This window comes from Bufo bufo, chromosome 3, assembly GCF_905171765.1.
Source record: "Bufo bufo chromosome 3, aBufBuf1.1, whole genome shotgun sequence".
In the NCBI taxonomy this organism is placed as follows: Eukaryota; Metazoa; Chordata; class Amphibia; order Anura; family Bufonidae; genus Bufo; species Bufo bufo.
Window position 1 is genome coordinate 399,845,005 of NC_053391.1, and position 22,031 is coordinate 399,867,035.

Genomic DNA, 22,031 nt, shown 5'->3' on the forward strand with positions numbered 1-22,031 from the left:
TCAGTGCCGTAAATTAAGAGGTAAACATCAACAACAGCTAATGTCAGATTTGCCAGCTGACAGATTAAGTACTGACCCACCTTTTTCTCATGTTGGATTGGATGTCTTTGGGCCATGGATGGTAACAGCCCGCAGAACTCGAGGTGGCCAAGCGAATAGTAAACGATGGGCAGTGCTGTTCACTTGCATGAGTGTGCGTGCAGTACACATTGAAGTGATATAATCTATGGATGCCTCAAGCTTCATCAACGCTCTAAGACAATTTCTTGCCATCAGAGGACCAGTCAAAACACTGAGGTCTGACTGTGGAACTAATTTCGTTCGAGCCTGTAAAGAGTTACAACTCAACTCTAAGCCAATCCAAGAACTTTTAGCTGAAAAGGGCTGTACATGGATTTTCAATCCTCCTCATTCTTCCCACATGGGCGGCTCATGGGAGAGAATGATAGGCATCACACGAAAAATACTGGACTCTATGCTTATGGACTTGAACTCCACGAGACTTACCCAACTCAAGACCACTTGTTCCAGTGTATACAGATCCAGAGAACCCAACTATCCTTACCCCGGCTACCCTGCTTAACCAGAAGCTTGGGTCCATTCCTGTTCCACCTGGAAACTTTAAAGACAGAAATTTGTGCTTTGATCAATGGAAGCGAGTACAGAACCTTGCCAACCGCTTCTGGAATCGTTGGAAGATGGAGTATCTTTCCACTCTGCAAGGACGCAGGAAATGGCAACATCAGTACCCTAACATAAAAGTTGGAGATCTCGTTCTGCTCAAGGACCAGCAAGCCGAAAGAATCGACTGGCCTATGCGACTTATTGTTAAGAGCGTTCCTAGTGATGATGGTAAGGTGGAGGTGAAAGTTGCAAGACAAGGGACTGTAAAGACTTTCATCAGGCCTATCACGGAACTTGTTCTGTTCTTGCCCTTTGGAGAATGAACTTATTTGCCTAGGCTGCTGAATCCTACCTGAAACTTCAAGCAAGAAGTGTTTAAACTTTTCTTGTTACATTTGAAGTCTTACATTTTAGCTGTTGCATTATATGCTTGTTCTATGTATGTTTTTCAGGTCCTCTGACTTGCACTGTTGTTTATTTGCAATTATATAACTACCGTTATCGTTTAAATAGTGAATTGTTCAATGCCAGACAGGGAGTGTGCTCCTACGCAGTTAAAATTTATATAGTTTATTTCGTTGAACCATTCATATATTCTATATTTGGGCATATGCTCCCATCTAGTGGTCGTTTTTGGTATTGCACTTTGTTTTTCTGCTCATGATCTGTCATTCATTTCTTTGCTCCACCCTTCTTCTGTGTACCTCACTTCCTGTTTTCTATATACTGATCCAGGTATTCAACAGGTACACATATATTCTCATGCTAGCTTGCAAAAGCATCATCTTTTGACCGCATAACACCGCACAATATCGAAATCCATCTGTTCTGCTGTACTCTGTTATTGGGCTTACAGAATAAAGCAACTTACACGGATAAACTCGGTGTTGGTGAGTTTAATCTATCTGATAAGGATTGTGCGCAGTGATTATATCTGCTTATACAGGCCAGGCATAGAGGTCTCACTAGGGATAAATCGCTATTACAACAATCGGAGTCAGAATAGGAAAAGTGCTCACTAACACAGATTTTGACAGATTTGTGAACAATATTTGAGAGTAATGGGTCTTTTGTGTATGTAGAAAATGTTTCAGATCTTTGAGTTCAGCTCATGCAAAATGGGAGCAAAACCGAAAGTGTTGTGTTTATATTTTCAATGCATTTCTGCAGTTAATTCTGGTGAAAGCGGCGTACAGTGGCCTATTTCAGTCCAACAAGAAAAATATATTCTCAGTTAACTTCTGCAGTTATTTCTGTTGAAAGCATATAGGGGTGTATTTCAGTAAAAAAAAAAAAACATTTTTGGGGAGGTTTGATGGGTGAATGTACACTTTCTTCTGTATGAACCGAATTCCGTTATCCTTTCGTTGGTGAAATTTTATTGGGACACGCCCATTTTTGGGAAAATTTGATGGGTGAATGTACACTTTCTTCTGTATGAACCGAATTCCATTATCCTTTCGGTCGTGAAATTTTTTGAAGACACGCTCTTTTTTGGGAAAATTGATGGGTGAATGTACGCTTTCTTCTGTATGAACCGAATTCCGTTATCCTTTCGTTGGTGAAATTTTATTGTGACACGCCTTTTTTGGGGGAAATTTGATGGGTGAATGTACACTTTCTTCTGTATGAACCGAATTCCATTATCCTTTCGGTGATGAAATTTTATTGGGACAAGCCCTTTTTTGGGAAAATTTGATGGGTGAATGTACACTTTCTTCTGCATGAACCGAATTCCATTATCCTTTCGGTGGTGACATTTTATTGAGACACGCCCTTTTTTGGGAAAATTTGATGGGTGAATGTACACTTTCTTCTGTATGAACCGAATTCCATTATCCTTTCATTGGTGAAATTTTTTATTTCAAAATTGTGTTTTTAGATGAAATTGATGGGTGATTTTAAAACTCCTTTTGCTGTATGAACCGAATGACGTCGTGGTAAAACTTTTTTTTTCAGTAATATTGATGGGTGACTGCAAAACTACTTTTGCTATATGAACCAAATGACGTGGTGAAATTTTTTCTTTAATTTTTTTTTTTTTTTGGGTAAATTACGTATAAATAACAAATATACAAAAAGTACGTGAAAACAATGATAACCTCCTGATGTGCCGCCACCTCCAGACTCTGTTAATTGTGTCACTCGGTGGCCTTCTCCTGATACTGCTGCTGCATCTACCACCTCCAGACTCTGTCATTGTGCCACTCGGTGGCCTCCTCATACTGCCGCCACCTCCAGACTCTGTCATTGTGCCACTCGGTGGCCTTATCATACTGCTGCCATCTCCAGACTCTGTCATTGTGCCACTTGGTGGCCTTCTCCTGATGCTGCTGCTGGATCTGCCACCTCCAGACTCTGTCATTGTGCCACTCTGTGGTCCCCTCATGCTGCTTCCACCTCACCACTATGTCATAGGGCCACTCTGTGGACATCTCATGCTGTTCCGAACATTCGCCACTTCATGACTGGGCCAATACTAATGGATTACTGAGCAAATGCTGACCGAGTGAAGGCTGATGCTCCACAGACAGGATCCATTTTTTGTGGGTCATTGTTCTGACGGATCAGAGGAAGGGCAAAATAATTAGTGACGTCAACACAAACTTACTGTTGACACCCTCTCCACTCTGTCGGGGGGCTCTACTTGTATAAGAGTTTAATAGAACAGGTTCTGTAGACATCTATGTGGAATCAGCTGACAATGGTGTAAAAGGAGTACGCTTCTTCTTGATGCTATCATCGACCTGTAAGGCTGAGTCCAGTACTTGAGTGATTTTGTCAGTTTTGGCCTGGTGATTGCCCAAATAAGTGAAGTGTGCATTGTGATTCTAAGAGTGACGTCTGTCATCTGCATGTCATACTGACTCACAGTATTATTTCTATACCCCAGCAGACTTCTTATGCATGTATGCACAGTGTTCTACACCCCTATAAAGTAGATTCGGATAAAAGCATATCTTTTTTTTTTATTTGGCGAACCGGCCGAATCAAATTTTTGAGAAATTTGCTTATCTCTAGAGTTGAGCGAACACCTGGATGTTCGGGTTCGAGAAGTTCGGCCGAACTTCCCGGAAATGTTCGGGTTCGGGATCCGAACCCGAACCCCATTGAAGTCAATGGGGACCCGAACTTTTGGGCACTAAAAAGGCTGTAAAACAGCCCAGGAAAGAGCTAGAGGGCTGCAAAAGGCAGCAACATGTAGGTAAATCCCCTGCAAACAAATGTGGATAGGGAAATGAATTAAAATTAAAATTAAAAAAATAAAAATGAACCAATATCAATTGGACAGAGGTCCCATAGCAGAGAATCTGGCTTCACGTCAGCAGAGAATCAGTCTCTTCATGCCATAGCAAAGAATCTGGCTTCATGTCAGCAGAGAATCAGTCTCTTCATGCCATAGCAGAGAATCTGGCTTCATGTCAGCGCAGAATCAGTCTTCATGTCATAGCAGAGAATCAGGCTTCACGTCACCCACCACTGGAACAGGCCACTGTCACACATTTAGGCCCCGGCACCCAGGCAGAGGAGAGAGGTCCCGTAACAGAGAATCTGGCCTGATGTCAGCACAGAATCTGTCTTCATGTCATAGCAGAGAATCAGGCTTCACGTCACCCACCACTGGAACAGGCCACTGTCACACATTTAGGCCCCGGCACCCAGACAGAGGAGAGCGGTCCCGTAACAGAGAATCTGGCATTATGTCAGCGCAGAATCTGTCTTCATGTCATAGCAGAGAATCAGGCTTCACGTCACCCACCACTGGAAGAGGCCACTGTCACACATTTAGGCCCAGGCACCCAGGCAGAGGAGAGAGGTCCCGTAACAGAGAATCTGGCCTTATGTCAGCGCAGAATCTGTCTTCATGTCATAGCAGAGAATCAGGCTTCACGTCACCCACCACTGGAACAGGCCACTGTCACACATTTAGGCCCAGGCACCCAGGCAGAGGAGAGAGGTCCCGTAACAGAGAATCTGGCCTTATGTCAGCGCAGAATCTGTCTTCATGTCATAGCAGAGAATCAGGCTTTACGTCACCCACCACTGGAACAGGCCACTGTCACACATTTAGGCCCAGGCAGAGGAGAGAGGTCCCGTAACAGAGAATCTGGCCTTATGTCAGCACAGAATCTGTCTTCATGTCATAGCAGAGAATCAGGCATCACGTCACCCACCACTGGAACAGGCCACTGTCACACATTTAGGCCCAGGCACCCAGGCAGAGGAGAGAGGTCCCGTAACAGAGAATCTGGCCTTATGTCAGCACAGAATCTGTCTTCATGTCATAGCAGAGAATCAGGCATCACGTCACCCACCACTGGAACAGGCCACTGTCACACATTTAGGCCCAGGCACCCAGGCAGAGGAGAGAGGTCCCGTAACAGAGAATCTGGCCTTATGTCAGCACAGAATCTGTCTTCATGTCATAGCAGAGAATCAGGCATCACGTCACCCACCACTGGAACAGGCCACTGTCACACATTTAGGCCCAGGCACCCAGGCAGAGGAGAGAGGTCCCGTAACAGAGAATCTGGCCTTATGTCAGCGCAGAATCTGTCTTCATGTCATAGCAGAGAATCAGGCTTCACGTCACCCACCACTGGAACAGGCCACTGTCACACATTTAGGCCCAGGCACCCAGGCAGAGGAGAGAGGTCCCGTAACAGAGAATCTGGCCTTATGTCAGCGCAGAATCTGTCTTCATGTCATAGCAGAGAATCAGGCTTCATGTCACCCACCACTGGAACAGGCCACTGTCACACATTTAGGCCCAGGCACTCAGGCAGAGGAGAGAGGTCCCGTAACAGAGAATCTGGCCTTATGTCAGCACAGAATCTGTCTTCATGTCATAGCAGAGAATCAGGCATCACGTCACCCACCACTGGAACAGGCCACTGTCACACATTTAGGCCCAGGCACCCAGGCAGAGGAGAGAGGTCCCGTAACAGAGAATCTGGCCTTATGTCAGCGCAGAATCTGTCTTCATGTCATAGCAGAGAATCAGTCTTCACGTCACCCACCACTGGAACAGGCCACTGTCACACATTTAGGCCCAGGCACCCAGGCAGAGGAGAGAGGTCCCGTAACAGAGAATCTGGCCTTATGTCAGTGCAGAATCTGTCTTCATGTCATAGCAGAGAATCAGGCTTCACGTCACCCACCACTGGAACAGGCCACTGTCACACATTTAGACCCAGGCAGAGGAGAGAGGTCCCGTAACAGAGAATCTGGCCTTATGTAGGCACAGAATCTGTCTTCATGTCATAGCAGAGAATCAGGCATCACGTCACCCACCACTGGAACAGGCCACTGTCACACATTTAGGCCCAGGCAGAGGAGAGAGGTCCCGTAAAAGAGAATCTGGCCTTATGTCAGCACAGAATCTGTCTTCATGTCATAGCAGAGAATCAGGCATCACGTCACCCACCACTGGAACAGGCCACTGTCACACATTTAGGCCCAGGCACCCAGGCAGAGGAGAGAGGTCCCGTAACAGAGAATCTGGCCTTATGTCAGCGCAGAATCTGTCTTCATGTCATAGCAGAGAATCAGGCTTTACGTCACCCACCACTGGAACAGGCCACTGTCACACATTTAGGCCCAGGCAGAGGAGAGAGGTCCCGTAACAGAGAATCTGGCCTTATGTCAGCACAGAATCTGTCTTCATGTCATAGCAGAGAATCAGGCATCACGTCACCCACCACTGGAACAGGCCACTGTCACACATTTAGGCCCAGGCACCCAGGCAGAGGAGAGAGGTCCCGTAACAGAGAATCTGGCCTTATGTCAGCACAGAATCTGTCTTCATGTCATAGCAGAGAATCAGGCATCACGTCACCCACCACTGGAACAGGCCACTGTCACACATTTAGGCCCAGGCACCCAGGCAGAGGAGAGAGGTCCCGTAACAGAGAATCTGGCCTTATGTCAGCACAGAATCTGTCTTCATGTCATAGCAGAGAATCAGGCATCACGTCACCCACCACTGGAACAGGCCACTGTCACACATTTAGGCCCAGGCACCCAGGCAGAGGAGAGAGGTCCCGTAACAGAGAATCTGGCCTTATGTCAGCGCAGAATCTGTCTTCATGTCATAGCAGAGAATCAGGCTTCACGTCACCCACCACTGGAACAGGCCACTGTCACACATTTAGGCCCAGGCACCCAGGCAGAGGAGAGAGGTCCCGTAACAGAGAATCTGGCCTTATGTCAGCGCAGAATCTGTCTTCATGTCATAGCAGAGAATCAGGCTTCATGTCACCCACCACTGGAACAGGCCACTGTCACACATTTAGGCCCAGGCACTCAGGCAGAGGAGAGAGGTCCCGTAACAGAGAATCTGGCCTTATGTCAGCACAGAATCTGTCTTCATGTCATAGCAGAGAATCAGGCATCACGTCACCCACCACTGGAACAGGCCACTGTCACACATTTAGGCCCAGGCACCCAGGCAGAGGAGAGAGGTCCCGTAACAGAGAATCTGGCCTTATGTCAGCGCAGAATCTGTCTTCATGTCATAGCAGAGAATCAGTCTTCACGTCACCCACCACTGGAACAGGCCACTGTCACACATTTAGGCCCAGGCACCCAGGCAGAGGAGAGAGGTCCCGTAACAGAGAATCTGGCCTTATGTCAGTGCAGAATCTGTCTTCATGTCATAGCAGAGAATCAGGCTTCACGTCACCCACCACTGGAACAGGCCACTGTCACACATTTAGACCCAGGCAGAGGAGAGAGGTCCCGTAACAGAGAATCTGGCCTTATGTAGGCACAGAATCTGTCTTCATGTCATAGCAGAGAATCAGGCATCACGTCACCCACCACTGGAACAGGCCACTGTCACACATTTAGGCCCAGGCAGAGGAGAGAGGTCCCGTAAAAGAGAATCTGGCCTTATGTCAGCACAGAATCTGTCTTCATGTCATAGCAGAGAATCAGGCATCACGTCACCCACCACTGGAACAGGCCACTGTCACACATTTAGGCCCAGGCACCCAGGCAGAGGAGAGAGGTCCCGTAACAGAGAATCTGGCCTTATGTCAGCGCAGAATCTGTCTTCATGTCATAGCAGAGAATCAGGCTTCACGTCACCCACCACTGGAACAGGCCACTGTCACACATTTAGGCCCAGGCACCCAGGCAGAGGATAGAGGTCCCGTAACAGAGAATCTGGCCTTATGTCAGCGCAGAATCTGTATTCATGTCATAGCAGAGAATCAGGCTTCACGTCACCCACCACTGGAACAGGCCACTGTCACACATTTAGGCCCAGGCAGAGGAGAGAGGTCCCGTAACAGAGAATCTGGCCTTATGTCAGCACAGAATCTGTCTTCATGTCATAGCAGAGAATCAGGCATCACGTCACCCACCACTGGAACAGGCCACTGTCACATATTTAGGCCCAGGCACCAAGTCAGTGGTGTAGTACAGTCGATATGAACCACATGAAGTTTCATAAAATATCCAGTCTGCAGGTTTGCAATAGGGTCATACCAATATACAGGAGCTGCAGCAATGATCACTTGTTAAATATAGTTCCATATATTCATAAGCTGTTAGCAGAGAGTCAGGACATGCTAAATAAACCTCTTCAAATGTGCTATTAGATAACTGAGGAAAGTTTTAACAGACAGAGTCTTTACAGTAAACTCTTCCAGAAAGCCCCCTGTGTATTCTGCTACTTGGTTTGGTCTCCTCAGTGCAGACATTTACTGTGAAGGAGGTAGGATCTCTGTCTAAGTTCTCTAAAGCTAAAGTTCATTTATCTATTGTAAAAAGTTATAATATATACCCATAATAGTTCTGTAGAATGTAAAGAGGTGACTGTATGTTTTTTAGCAGCCTTTAAACCCTGCAGCACATGCTAGGCTGAGTAGATGATGTACAGTTAGAGAGCCATGTGTTCTTCCTAAAATGGCTGCAAGACATGCTGTATTCCAGGTCACCCTGCTGCAATATCTTTGTAAATGATTTTCTCTTGTTCATTTTTCTGTATGCTTTGTTATATCCTGTAACATGTATGTGGGAATGTAATATATTGACTGCCTGTTATGATATAGGTGGGCTGGTGACCTGGCTGTATACCACATAGTGGCAGTGTTTCCCTGTTGTATTACAGGCTCCAGCCAAGTGCACTCCACCTCAATAAAGCTTTAAACCACAGAAGACCTGAGTGTCGTCCCTTAGAGTCCACTTAGAGTTTATGCCTGGAGGAGCTGGTGACCGAGTGAGTGTGAAAGCTGGAGGTGTCGCAGATGGTGCAAGGAAAAGAGGGTTACACTTGGTGCCGTGACTCGGATGTCATCATTCTGCTCAAAGTGACCAGTGAAGATACCTAAAGTCACCAGTGTGCGAGTTCTGAGGTGATTGTGCCACGGCGGAGCTGCTAGGCGGCAGATTGACCTTATTAGCGGTTTATATCCTCTCAGGAATAGAAGATGAGTGGACGAGCCAGAGCCCGCGGAAGAGCACGTGCCAGGGGGCAGCCCAGCCAAGGACAGCCTGGAGAGGAGCAAGAGGCTCAAGAACCTAGACGCATTGAAAGACCCCAGCAGCCACCAGCCGAGCCTTTGCTTGTAGGAAGAGAGCGCCAGAGAGGCCCGCCAGTAGTGGAGAGACCTCCGACTGATGTTCTGCAGCTTTCAGCTGGATTTCAGGACATATCCCTCGGAGAACGGGGTGGCCGCAGGCGTGACTTCCATGACCTTGGAGTGAACACCCGGCAGACCATTGAATAGAAATGTGAGACCTGTTTTTTTTTTTTGCACTGTGTGACATGTTAAGGTTTAATCTCAGAATCAGACTTCTATCTGCACGGTAGCGTGTGTCTTAGGTTTTTCTGAATGACACTATCAATACCTTCAATGTAAGATTTTCTTTTTGGGATAGATTTCAAGTAGGCCTCAAATACCAGAAACTAGTTATTTTGAGAATGGCAAATTTGGGAATGCTTTTTCAACCCAGAACAAAAAGTCTGCTTTTACGATCACTACAAATAACTTGACCAGATAAAACACTGCAGATTTGGTTGAATAGAGATGTGAGACCTGTTTTTTTTTTTTTGCGCTGTGTGACAGGTATAGGTTTAATCACAGAATCACACTTCTATCAGCACGCTAGCGTGTGTCTTAGGTTTTTCTGAATGACACTATCAATACCTTCAATGTAAGATTTTCTTTTTGGGATAGATTTCAAGTAGGCCTCAAATACCAGAAACTAGTTATTTTGAGAATGGCAAATTTGGGAATGCTTTTTCAACCCAGAAAAAAAAGTGTGCTTTTACTGTCAATACAAATAACTTGACCAGCTAAAACAGTATAGATTTGGTTGAATAGAAATGTCAGGTCTATTTTTTAGGCGCTGGGTGACAGGCTCAACTTGCCCCTGATGTAATATATGGCCAAAAAATAACCACACTGTTGATGGTTAAATGCACTTGGGTGACACAGGCTCAGCCTGCACCAGATGTAGTATATGGCCAAAAAATAATCAGACTGTTGATGGTTAAATGCACTTGGGTGACACAGGCTCAGCCTGCACCAGATGTAGTATATGGCCAAAAAATAATCAGACTGTTGATGGTTAAATGCACTTGGGTGACACAGGCTCAGCCTGCAGCTGATGTAGGATATAGCACAAAATAACCACACTATCGATGGTTAAATACACTTGGTGATAGCTCGTGCTGGCGCACCACAAGTCACAAAATGGCCGCCGATCACCCCAGAAAAAAAGTGATCTAAAAACGCTCTGGGCAGCCTCAAAAAAGTGAGCAAGTCAATAATAGCACTTCAATGATCCACAGCTGCAGATCGATCACAGAATGAAGTCTTTTGGAGGAGTTAATCTGCCTAATCTCGCCCTAACGTCGCAGCTGCAACCTCTCCCTATACTGATCATAGCAGAGTGACGTGCGGCGCTACGTGACTCCAGCTTAAATAGAGGCTGGGTCACATGGTGCACTGGCCAATCACAGCCATGCCAATAGTAGGCATGGCTGTGATGGCCCTTTGGGCCAAGTAGTATGACGCTTGTTGATTGGCTGCTTTGCAGCCTTTCAAAAAGCGCCAAGAAAGCGCCGAACACCGAACCCGGACTTTTACGAAAATGTTTGGGTTCGGGTCCGTGTCACGGACACCCTAAAATTCGGTACGAACCCGAACTATACAGTTCGGGTTCGCTCATCCCTACTTATCTCTAGTCGCAACATAACTGAATGTGAAAAAAATGAAAGGGTCTAAAGACTTTCCAAGTATGTTGTATAACTGGTGGATTGGTATATCAGTAAGGGATTTTCTGAACGAGGTGGACTATGTCTATCACCCTGCTGTCATTGAAGAGGTTGTGCAGGGGTATTACATTGATGACCTATCCTCAGGATAGGTCATTAATATCAGATTGGTGGGGGGTTGCAATGCCCAGACCTCTCTACTATCAGCTCTTTGAAGATGAGGCAGCGCTGCATGCAACTCCTACTTCCTCTTCATTACACTGCCCTTCGTCTCCTGTGTTGCAGTTACGTACTGTGATTACAAGTACTCGCTCCGTTCAAGTGATTATATTTGCAATTACACTCACTTTCAAAATGACAGGCAGTGTAATGATGAGGAAGTATGGAGTGTCACTTCGTCTTCTAACAGATGATCGGCAGGGGTGCCGAGTGTGAGACCCCCACCAATCTAATATTGATGACCTATCCTGAGGATAGGTCAACAGTGCAAAACCCCTGCACAACCCCTTTAGATCAGCAGTTGGAAATCAAGGAGCGTATACATAATATTTATGTGGACTACCTGCTGTTAGTATCTGCCACTGGCTAAATTTATATATTATACTGTATCTTGTTGCAGATTTTCAGTTTGTACAGTTATATTATTGACATAAATGATGCAGCATTTGTATGATTATGTGCAATAAAACAACAAATGCATTTAGGATACTATTAGGAAGCACTGAATAATAATTTCAGCATATTCAGAGTTTGACTAAACAAATTAAAATACTACTGATGAAGAGTGTTAGAAAGCTGATTATGACAGACGGTTTGCATTACATGCACCATGAAATAAAATATCACAGCCTCCGTTCCCTCTGCCAAGGATCTGTGTATATATGGAAAATAACTAGTCGCTGAAAAAAAGAGAAGACAGGTGTTGTTTAGTTGCCTGTTCTCATCCAAGTTTGTATAATAGCAATGTAATCATTCCTAGAAGGGGAGAATACTAAAAAGGGATGTTCAATAGTCGAATGAATATTCATACTATTCATTCTATTATAAGAATTTTGTAATTGCAGTGTGTAATTAGATGAAATTATGTAGATTGTGATTGAATTATGCTACAATTCTGTATTACTAATATGACTGCAACAGAAAACAAAGGAATCCAAATTCCAAGCTGTACAAGCATCTAACCATCAATTACAATGGAGTGGGAAAATGGATAAATGAAAATGGCATCACAAAGCAAAATTATGTTATGATACTATAATGAATGCCGGAATAACTGCAAATTCATTTTTTTATCTTATATGAAAGAAGAATAGCCAATCAGAGCGAATTTCTTCTCATCCTATGTGCATAACTGTAAATGTGAGAAACAGTAATGGAATATTCAGAAATAGGGCACTGATGGTGTTACACGTTCCTACAAGGTTTCTATACAAAACATCTTTGGATACACTCCTTAAAGGGAATCTATCACCAGTTTTTTGGTACCGTGTCATAACTTAAGGGTGTATTAGACTGGCCAGTTCATCGTTAACGAGTGTTCACAGGAATGCTGGTTAACAATGATCCAGCAGTGTAAGGGATCATGTACACAACCGTTTTTCGGGTTTGCATCCGAGCCGCACATACACCTACCTCCTGGAGAGTGTTCTTGATCTGGCCAACTGTTGTGAAGGGTGTTTTCTTCACCAGGGAAAGAATTCTTTGGTCATGCACCACAGTTGTTTTCCCTGGTCTTCCGGGTCTTTTGGTGTTGCTGAGCTCACCGGTGCGTTCCTTCTTTTTAAGAATGTTCCAAACAGTTGTTTTGGCCACACCTAATGTTTTTGCTATCTTTCTGATGTTTTTTTTTTTTTGGTCTCATCTTGAGAGTTGACAGCAACAAATTCCAAATGCAAATACCACACTTGAAATGAACTCTGGACCTTTTATCTGCTCATTGTAATCGGGATAATGAGGGAATAACACACACCTGGCCATGGAACAGCCGAGAAGCCATTTGTCTCATTACTTTTGGTCCCTTAACAAGTGGGAGGCATATATGCAAACTGTTGTAATTCCTACACCGTTCACCTGATTTGGATGTAAATACCCTCAAATTAAAGCTGACAGCCTGCAGATAAAGCACATCTTGTTTGTTTCATTACAAATCCATTGTGGTGGTGTATAGAGCCAAAAAATTTAGAATTGTCTTGATGTCCCAATATTTATGGACCTGGCTGTATATTGCACCATAGTTATATGTTTTTACATAAATGTCATCTAACAGGATTATTGTTTGTATTTATTTTTAATGATTTATTTTAAATGATCAAAGCTTCACCTTTAAAGGGAACCTGTAACATATTGTTGTCCTGTCTGCAGGACCTTGCAAAGGAAGATGACCAGAACAGATTGCTGTATAGATTGTGAGATAACAAAACATCTTTGGATACACTCCTTAAAGGGAATCTATCACCAGTTTTTTGGTACCGTGTCATAACTTAAGGGTGTATTAGACTGGCCAGTTCATCGTTAACGAGTGTTCACAGGAATGCTGGTTAACAATGATCCAGCAGTGTAAGGGATCATGTACACAACCGTTTTTCGGGTTTGCATCCGAGCCGCAGTTTTTTGCGGCTTGGGTGCAGACCCAATCACTTCAATGGGGCCGCAAAAGATGCGGACAGCACTCCGTTTGCTGTCCACATCCATTGCACCGTTCTGTGGCCCTGCAAAAAAAAAATAGCATGTCCTATTCTTGTCCATTTTGCGGACAAGAATAGGCATGTCTACAATGGGCCGCCCGTTCTGTTCCGCAAATTGCGGAAGGCACACGGGTGGCTTGTGTTTTTTGCGGATCCGCGGTTTGCAGACCGCAAAAAATGGCACGGTCGTTTGCATGAGGCCTAATACTGCCGCCGATTGCCTGATGAATGAGAAAACGTTCGTTCATCGGGCAATTGTTTGCTAGCGGCAGATCATGCTATCTAATCAGGATCTGCTGCCGGCAAACAACAAGACAATATAGGGACAAGTGATGGCACATTGATCTCTCCTCCCCATGCTGCAGAGGAGATCACTGCATGTAATAGCAGCGGTCTCCTCCGCTAGCGAGCAGGCGATTGCCGGGAAGGAATGCTTGCTTCCAGACAATCGTCTGCAGAATCAGACTGTCTAATACAGCCTTAAGGGCAGCATAAACTAGTGACAGGTCTCCTTCGTTAAATGTTGGGTTACTTTTTTAATTGACCAAGCTGTTTTGCCAAAATACTGTATTGAGCAGCTCCAGCACGTGCTAATGAGTCCTGATATTAATGAGCTCACAACTCTCCCCTCCCAGCTGCTTTTAACTTCAGTAGGAAACAAACAGCCAATCATCAGCATGGAGTGAATAGAGCGTGGAACTATGACTATGAGGACTCATTGACATGCATTGGAGCTGTTAGGACTTGGAAGAAAGAGCAGCTTATGACAGATTCCCTTTGTGAGTGCGGTGAGTGGTCTTACTCAATGATGGACCATTATCTCCATATTAATGCTCATGCAGGAAAGGCTGTCAGTCATTGAGTGTTACCTTCCACTGTGCTCGCAAGCCCAGAGTGAGAACAAATTAAAATCAATATATTCCAATATATTATTTTTCTACTGAACTCTATATCAATCTGCTCATCTCCTACTACAGCATATTGAGCATGACAGGTTCTGTTTAACCCATTAATACAAAATGCCATACGTATATAGCACTTTTGTGCAGAAGAAGCATGTAGCATATACAGTAGTATGACCTATATCTGACTGGTGGTGGTCGGACTTCCGGCGAGCACCCCCCAACTTCCCCAATCAGTCATTTGAAGCAGCCGCAGTGCTCTGGTCAGTGTTGTGGCCTCTTCCTAAGCCAGTGATTTCACATTCTTTGGTCATGTGGCCTAGGTGCAGCTCAGTCCCATTGAAATGAATGGGTCTAAATTGCAATGCTAAGCTTAGCCGCTATCCAATAAATTGCATTATGCTTGGTAAACTGTAAGGAGACCGCGGTTCTCGCCTCATTACCAAAGCTTCTTCAAATAGAAGATTGGTGGGTGTCGGACCTACACTGATCTAATATTGATGACTTATCCTGGGAATAGGTCATTCATATTGACACTGACACATTTTCCCTTATTGTGAACCCACAAACGGACCCTGGAGTGCTTTGAGAGTAGAGATGGCCCTGCGGTCGTTTCGCAGTGAACTTTGCTTGTTCGCGGTTCGCTGTCGATGTCTGCCGGCGCCATATTATTTTGCATTGTACCGCTCTTTGACCCATGACACATCCATCAGGTGGGACAGGACAGCCAATTGAGACATTTCAGCATATAGACACACCCACTAACTTATAAATAAACCTGTTCTGGCAGCCATTTTAAATTCTGTTTTTTGCCAGTGTAGGGAGAGGTTGCTGTGTGGAGCAGGGACAGACTGTTAGGGACACCAAACGCTAGCTAATGGGGCCACAAAAGTCCTTTTAAGGACTGGTATAGGTGTTCTATCGATAGGTGTGACATACTAAGGGGTGTGATATACTTATAATACACTTTCTAACATAGAAAGTACACTCACCTAAAGAATTATTAGGAACACCTAATGAAAATGTGGAGTCACTGTGGGTAGAGATACATGGAGCTAAAAACAACAATAAATTACTAATAGGAGTTTACTATAAACCACCTAATATACCAGAGTCCACAGAAAATCTACTACTAAACGAGATAGACAAGGCGGCAAATCATAATGAGGTGCTTATTATGGGGGACTTCAACTACCCAGATATAGACCGGGAAACTGAATCTCGTATACCTCATAAGGGAAACAGGTTCTTGACAATAATCAAAGACAATTACCTCTCCCAACTGGTTCAGGACCCGACTAGAGGGACGGACATACTGGACTTAGTATTAACCAATAGGCCTGACAGAACAACAGACGTGCAGGTTGGTGGACACCTGAGAAATAGTGACCATAAAGTAATAACCTTCCAATTATCATTCAAAAGAGCATTTCTACAGGGAGGAACAAAAATACCAAACTTCAAAAAAGCTAAATTTAGCCAACTAAGAGAGGCCATAGGCCTAACTAACTGGGACAAAGTCCTCAAAAATAAAAATACAGCCACAAAATGGGATATCTTTAAAAACATCCTAAAATCTCATTGTGAGAGGTACATACCATATGGGAATAAAAGGTTAAGGAACAAAAAGAAACCAATGTGGATAAATAGAACTGTAAAGAAAGCAATAAATGACAAAAAAATAAAAAATAAATCACTAAAACAGGAGGGTGGCACGGAAGCACTGAAAAAAAAATAAAGAAAAAGATAGAACATGTAAAAAACAAATAAAAGCAGCCAAACTAGAGACCGAGAGATTAATTGCTAAAGAGAGTAAAACTAACCCTAAAATGTTCTTCAATAGAGTTGAGCGAACAGCTGGATGTTCGGGTTCGAGAAGTTCGGCCGAACCCGACCCAAACTTCGTCCCGAACCCCATTGAAGTCAATGGGGACCCGAACTTTTCGGCACTAAAAAGGCTGTAAAACAGCCCAGGAAAGGGCTAGAGGGCTGCAAAAGGCAGCAAAATGTAGTTAAATCCCCTGCAAACAAATGTGGAAAGGGAAATGAATAAAAATAAAAATAAAATAAATAATAATTAACCAATATCAATTGGAGAGAGGTCCCATAGCAGATAATCAGGCTTCATGTCAGCAGAGAATCAGTCTTCATGTCATAGCAGAGAATCAGGCTTCACGTCAGCCAAAATTGGAACAGTCCATTGTCATATATTTAGGCCCCGGCACCCAGACAGAGGAGAGAAGTCTAATAACAGAGATTCAGGCTTCATGTCAGCAGAGAATCAGGCTTGACATCAGCCAAAACTGGAACAGTCCATTGTCATATATTTAGGCCACGGCACCCAGACAGAGGAGAGAGGTCCCATAACAGAGATTCAGGCTTCATGTCAGCAGAGAATCAGTCTTCATGTCATAGCAGAGAATCAGGCTTCACGTCAGCCAAAACTGGAACAGTCCATTGTCAGATATTTAGGCCCCGGCACCCAGAAAGAGGAGAGAGGTCCCATGAAAGAGATTCAGGCTTCATGTCATAGCAGAGAATCATGCTTCACGTCACCAAAAACTGGAACAGTCCATTGTCAGATATTTAGGCCCTGGCACCCAGACAGAGGAGAGAGGTCCCATAGCAGAGATTCAGGCTTCATGTCATAGCAGAAAATCATGCTTCACGTCACCCAACACTGGAACAGGCCACTGTCAGATATTTTTAGGCCCCGGCACCCAGACAGAGGAGAGGTTCATTCAACTTTGGGTTACCCCGCAATATAATGGTAAAATGAAAATAAAAATAGGATTGAATGAGGAAGTGCCCTGGAGTACAATAATATATGGTTAAGGGGAGGTAGTTAATGTCTAATCTGCACAAGGGATAAACAGGTCCTGTGGGATCCATGCCTGGTTCATTTTTATGAACGTCAGCTTGTCCACATTGGCTGTAGACAGGCGGCTGCGTTTGTCTGTAATGACACCCCCTGCCGTGCTGAATACACGTTCAGACAAAACGCTGGCAGGCCAGCACCTCCAAGGCATAAAAGGCTAGCTCTTGCCACGTGGACAATTTGGAGACCCAGAAGTTGAATGGGGCCGAACCATCAGTCAGTACATGGAGGGGTGTGCACACGTACTTTTCCACCATGTTAGTGAAATGTTGCCTTCTGCTAACACGTTCCGTATCAGGTGGTGGTGCAGTTAGCTGTGGCGTGTTGACAAAACTTTTCCACATCTCTGCCATGCTAACCCTGCCCTCAGAGGAGCTGGCCGTGACACAGCTGCGTTGGCGACCTCTTGATCCTCCTCTGCCTTCGCCTTGGGCTTCCACTGGTTCCCCTGTGACATTTGGGAATGCTCTCAGTAGCGCGTCTACCAATGTGCGCTTGTACTCGCGCATCTTCCTATCACGCTCCAGTGCAGGAAGTAAGGTGGGCACATTGTCTTTGTACCGGGGATCCAGCAGGGTGGCAACCCAGTAGTCCGTAAACGTTAAAATGTGGGCAACTCTGCTGTCATTGCGCAGGCACTGCAGCATGTAGTCGCTCATGTGTGCCAGGCTGCCCAGAGGTAAGGACAAGCTGTCCTCTGTGGGAGGCGTATCGTCATCGTCCTGCGTTTCCCCCCAGCCACGCACCAGTGGGGTGCCACCCCGCTGTGAACATGCTTCATCCTCATCCTCCTCCACCCCCTCCTCGTCCTCCAGTAGTGGGCCCTGTCTGGCCACATTTGTACCTGGCCTCTGCTGTTGCAAAAAACCTCCCTCTGAGTCACTTCGAAGAGACTGGCCTGAAAGTGCTAAAAATGACCCCTCTTCCTCCTCCTCCTCCTAGGACACCTCCTCTTCCATCATCGCCCTAAGTGTTTTCTCAAGGAGACATAGAAGTGGTATTGTAACGCTGATAACGGCGTCATCGCCACTGGCCATGTTGGTGGAATACTCGAAACAGCGCAACAGGTCACACAGGTCTCGCATGAAGGCCCAGTCATTGGTGGTGAAGTGGTGCTGTTCCGCAGTGCGACTGACCCGTGCGTGCTGCAGCTGAAACTCCACTATGGCCTGCTGCTGCTCGCACAGTCTGTCCAGCATGTGCAAGGTGGAGTTCCACCTAGTGGGCACGTCGCATATGAGGCGGTGAGCGGGAAGGCCGAAGTTACGCTGTAGCACAGACAGGCGAGCAGCGGCAGGATGTGAATGCCGGAAGCGCGCACAGACGGCCCGCACTTTATGCAGCAGCTCTGACATGTCGGGGTAGTTGTGAATGAACTTCTGCACCACCAAATTCAGCACATGCGCCAGGCAAGGGATGTGCGTCAAACCGGCTAGTCCCAGAGCTGCAACGAGATTTCGCCCATTATCGCACACCACCAGGCCAGGCTTGAGGCTTACCGGCAGCAACCACTCGTCGGTCTGTTGTTCTATACCCCGCCACAACTCCTGTGCGGTGTGGGGCCTGTCCCCCAAACATATGAGTTTCAGAATGGCCTGCTGACGTTTACCCCGGGCTGTGCTGAAGTTGGTGGTGAAGGTGTGTGGCTGACTGGATGAGCAGGTGGAAGAAGAGGAGGAGGAAGCAAAGTAGGAGGAGGAGGCAACAGGAGGCAAAGAATGTTGCCCTGCGATCCTTGGCGGCGGAAGGACGTGCGCCAAACAGCTCTTCGCCTGGCGCCCAGCCGCCACTACATTTACTCAGTGTGCAGTTAGGGAGATATAGCGTCCCTGGCCGTGCTTACTGGTCCACGTATCTGTGGTTAGGTGGACCTTGCCACAGATGGCGTTGCGCAGTGCACACTTGATTTTATCGGATACTTGGTTGTGCAGGGAAGGCACGGCTCTCTTGGAGAAGTAGTGGCGGCTGGGAACAACATACTGTGGGACAGCAAGCGACATGAGCTGTTTGAAGCTGTCTGTGTCCACCAGCCTGAATGACAGCATTTCATAGGCCAGTAGTTTAGAAATGCTGGCATTCAGGGCCAGGGATCGAGGGTGGCTAGGTGGGAATTTACGCTTTCTCTCAAATGTTTGTGAGATGGAGAGCTGAACGCTGCCGTGTGACATGGTTGAGATGCTTGGTGACGGAGGTGGTGGTGGTGTTGGTGGTACATCCTCTGTTTGCTGGGCGGCAGGTGCCAATGTTCCTCCAAAGGCGGAGGAAGAGGCTGAGGCGGCAGCAGCAGAAGAGGTAGCAGGGGGAGCCTGAGTGAGTTCCTTGTTTTTAAGGTGTTTACTCCACTGCAGTTCATGCTTTGCATGCAGGTGCCTGGTCATGCAGGTTGTGCTAAGGTTCAGAACGTTAATGCCTCGCTTCAGGCTCTGATGGCACAGCATGCAAACCACTCGGGTCTTGTCGTCAGCACATTGTTTGAAGAACTGCCACGCCAGGGAACTCCTTGAAGCTGCCTTTGGGGTCCTGGGTCCCAGATGGCGGTGGCCAATAGCAGACGGACTCTCTTGGCGGCGGGTGTTCTGCTTTTGCCCACTGCTCCCTCTTTTGCTACGCTGTTGGCTCGGTCTCACCACTACCTCTTCCTCCGAATTCTGAAAGTCAGTGGCACGACCTTCATTCCATGTGGGGTCTAGGACCTCATCGTCCCCTGCATCGTCTTACACCCAGTCTTCCTCCCTGACCTCCTGTTCAGTCTGCACACAGCAGAAAGACGCAGCAGTTGGCACCTGTGTTTCATCATCATCAGAGACGTGCTGAGGTGGTATTCCCATGTCCTCATCATTAGGAAACATAAGTGGTTGTGCGTTAGTGCATTCTATCTCTTCCACCCCGGGGAAGGGCTAGGTGGATGCCCTTGGAAAACCCTGCCAGCAGAGTCTTCAAACAGCATAAGAGACTGCTGCATAACTTAAGGCTCAGACAGTTTCCCTGATATGCATGGGGGTGATGTGACAGACTGATGGGCTTGGTTTTCATGCGCCATCTGTGCGCTTTCTGCAGAAGACTGGGTGGGAGATAATGTGAACGTGCTGGATCCACTGTCGGCCACCCAATTGACTAATGCCTGTACCTGCTCAGGCCTTACCATCCTTAGAACGGCATTGGGCCCCACCAAATATCCCTGTAAATTCTGCTGGCTACTGGGACCTGAGGTAGTTGGTTCACTAGGACGTGTGGCTGTGGCAGAACGGCCACGTCCTCTCCCAGCACCAGAGGGTCCACTAACACCACCACGACCATGTCCGCGTCCGCGTCCCTTACTAGATGTTTTCCTCATTGTTACCGTTTTACAGGCACGTAACACTATCTGGCTATCTATTTAGGTACCGTATTACACTAATACAGGCACAACAGTAACGACAGATTTAGCTGAATATAAATTGTAGGCCTATTATTTAGGCGCTGGGTGACAGGTAAACGTTTACGGACAGAATTAGACATGGAAATGCACGGTAGCGTGTGAAGTTATTGAGAATGACCCTATCCGCACCTTCAATCTAATATACCCTTTTATGGATAGATTTAAACTTGGCCTGATACAGCAGAAACCACTGATTTAGAGAATTGCTAAGTTGGGAATTGTATTTCAACCCAGAAGAAAAACTGTGCTTTGGCGGACACTAAATGAATTGACCAGCCTCAGCAATAAACACAGATTTAGCTGAATATAAATTTTAGGCCTATTATTTAGGTGCTGGATGACAGGTATACGTTTACGGACAGAATTAAACTTGGAAATGCACGGTAGCGTGTGAAGTTATTGAGGATGACACTATCCGCACCTTAAATCTAATATACCCTTTTATGGATCGATTTAAACTTGGCCTGATACAGCATCAAAAAATTATTTAGGGAATTGCTAAGTTGGGAATTGTATTCAACCCAGAACAAAAACTGTGCTTCGGCAGACAGCAGACAGTATTGCAATTGGCTAGCCACAGCTGAAACACAAGATTTAGGGTACTGCTATTTTGGCAATTGTATTATACCCCTCAATAAAATAGCAAGCACAGCCAAGCCCCTGATGTAGGATATAGCAAAAAAATAACCACACTATTGATGGTTAAATGGACTTGGTGGCAGCTTGTGCTGGCACACCACAAGACACAAAATGGCCGCTGATCACCCAAGAAAAAAGTGACATAAAAACGCTCTGGGCAGCCTAAAAACAGTGAGCAATTAAATAGCAGCAGTTTAATGATCCACAGCTGTAGATCGATCACTGAATTAAGTGTTTTTGCAGAGTTAATCACTGTCTAATCTGGCCCTAACAGCAGCTGCAACCTCTCCCTACACTGATCAGAGCAGAGTGACGTGCGGCGCTACGTGACTCCAGCTTAAATAGAGGCTGGGTCACATGCTGCACTGGCCAATCACAGCCATGCCAATAGTAGGCATGGCTGTGATGGCCTCTTGGGGCAAGTAGTATGACGCTTGTTGATTGGCTGCTTTGCAGCCTTTCAAAAAGCGCCAAGAAAGTGCCGAACACCGAACCCGGACTTTTACGAAAATGTTCGGGTTCGGGTCCGTGTCACGGACACCCCAAAATTCGGTACGAACCCAAACTATACAGTTCGGGTTCGCTCATCCCTATTCTTCAATTATATAAATGTTAAAAAGTATAAATCTGAAGGTGTCGGCCCTTTAAAGAGTAA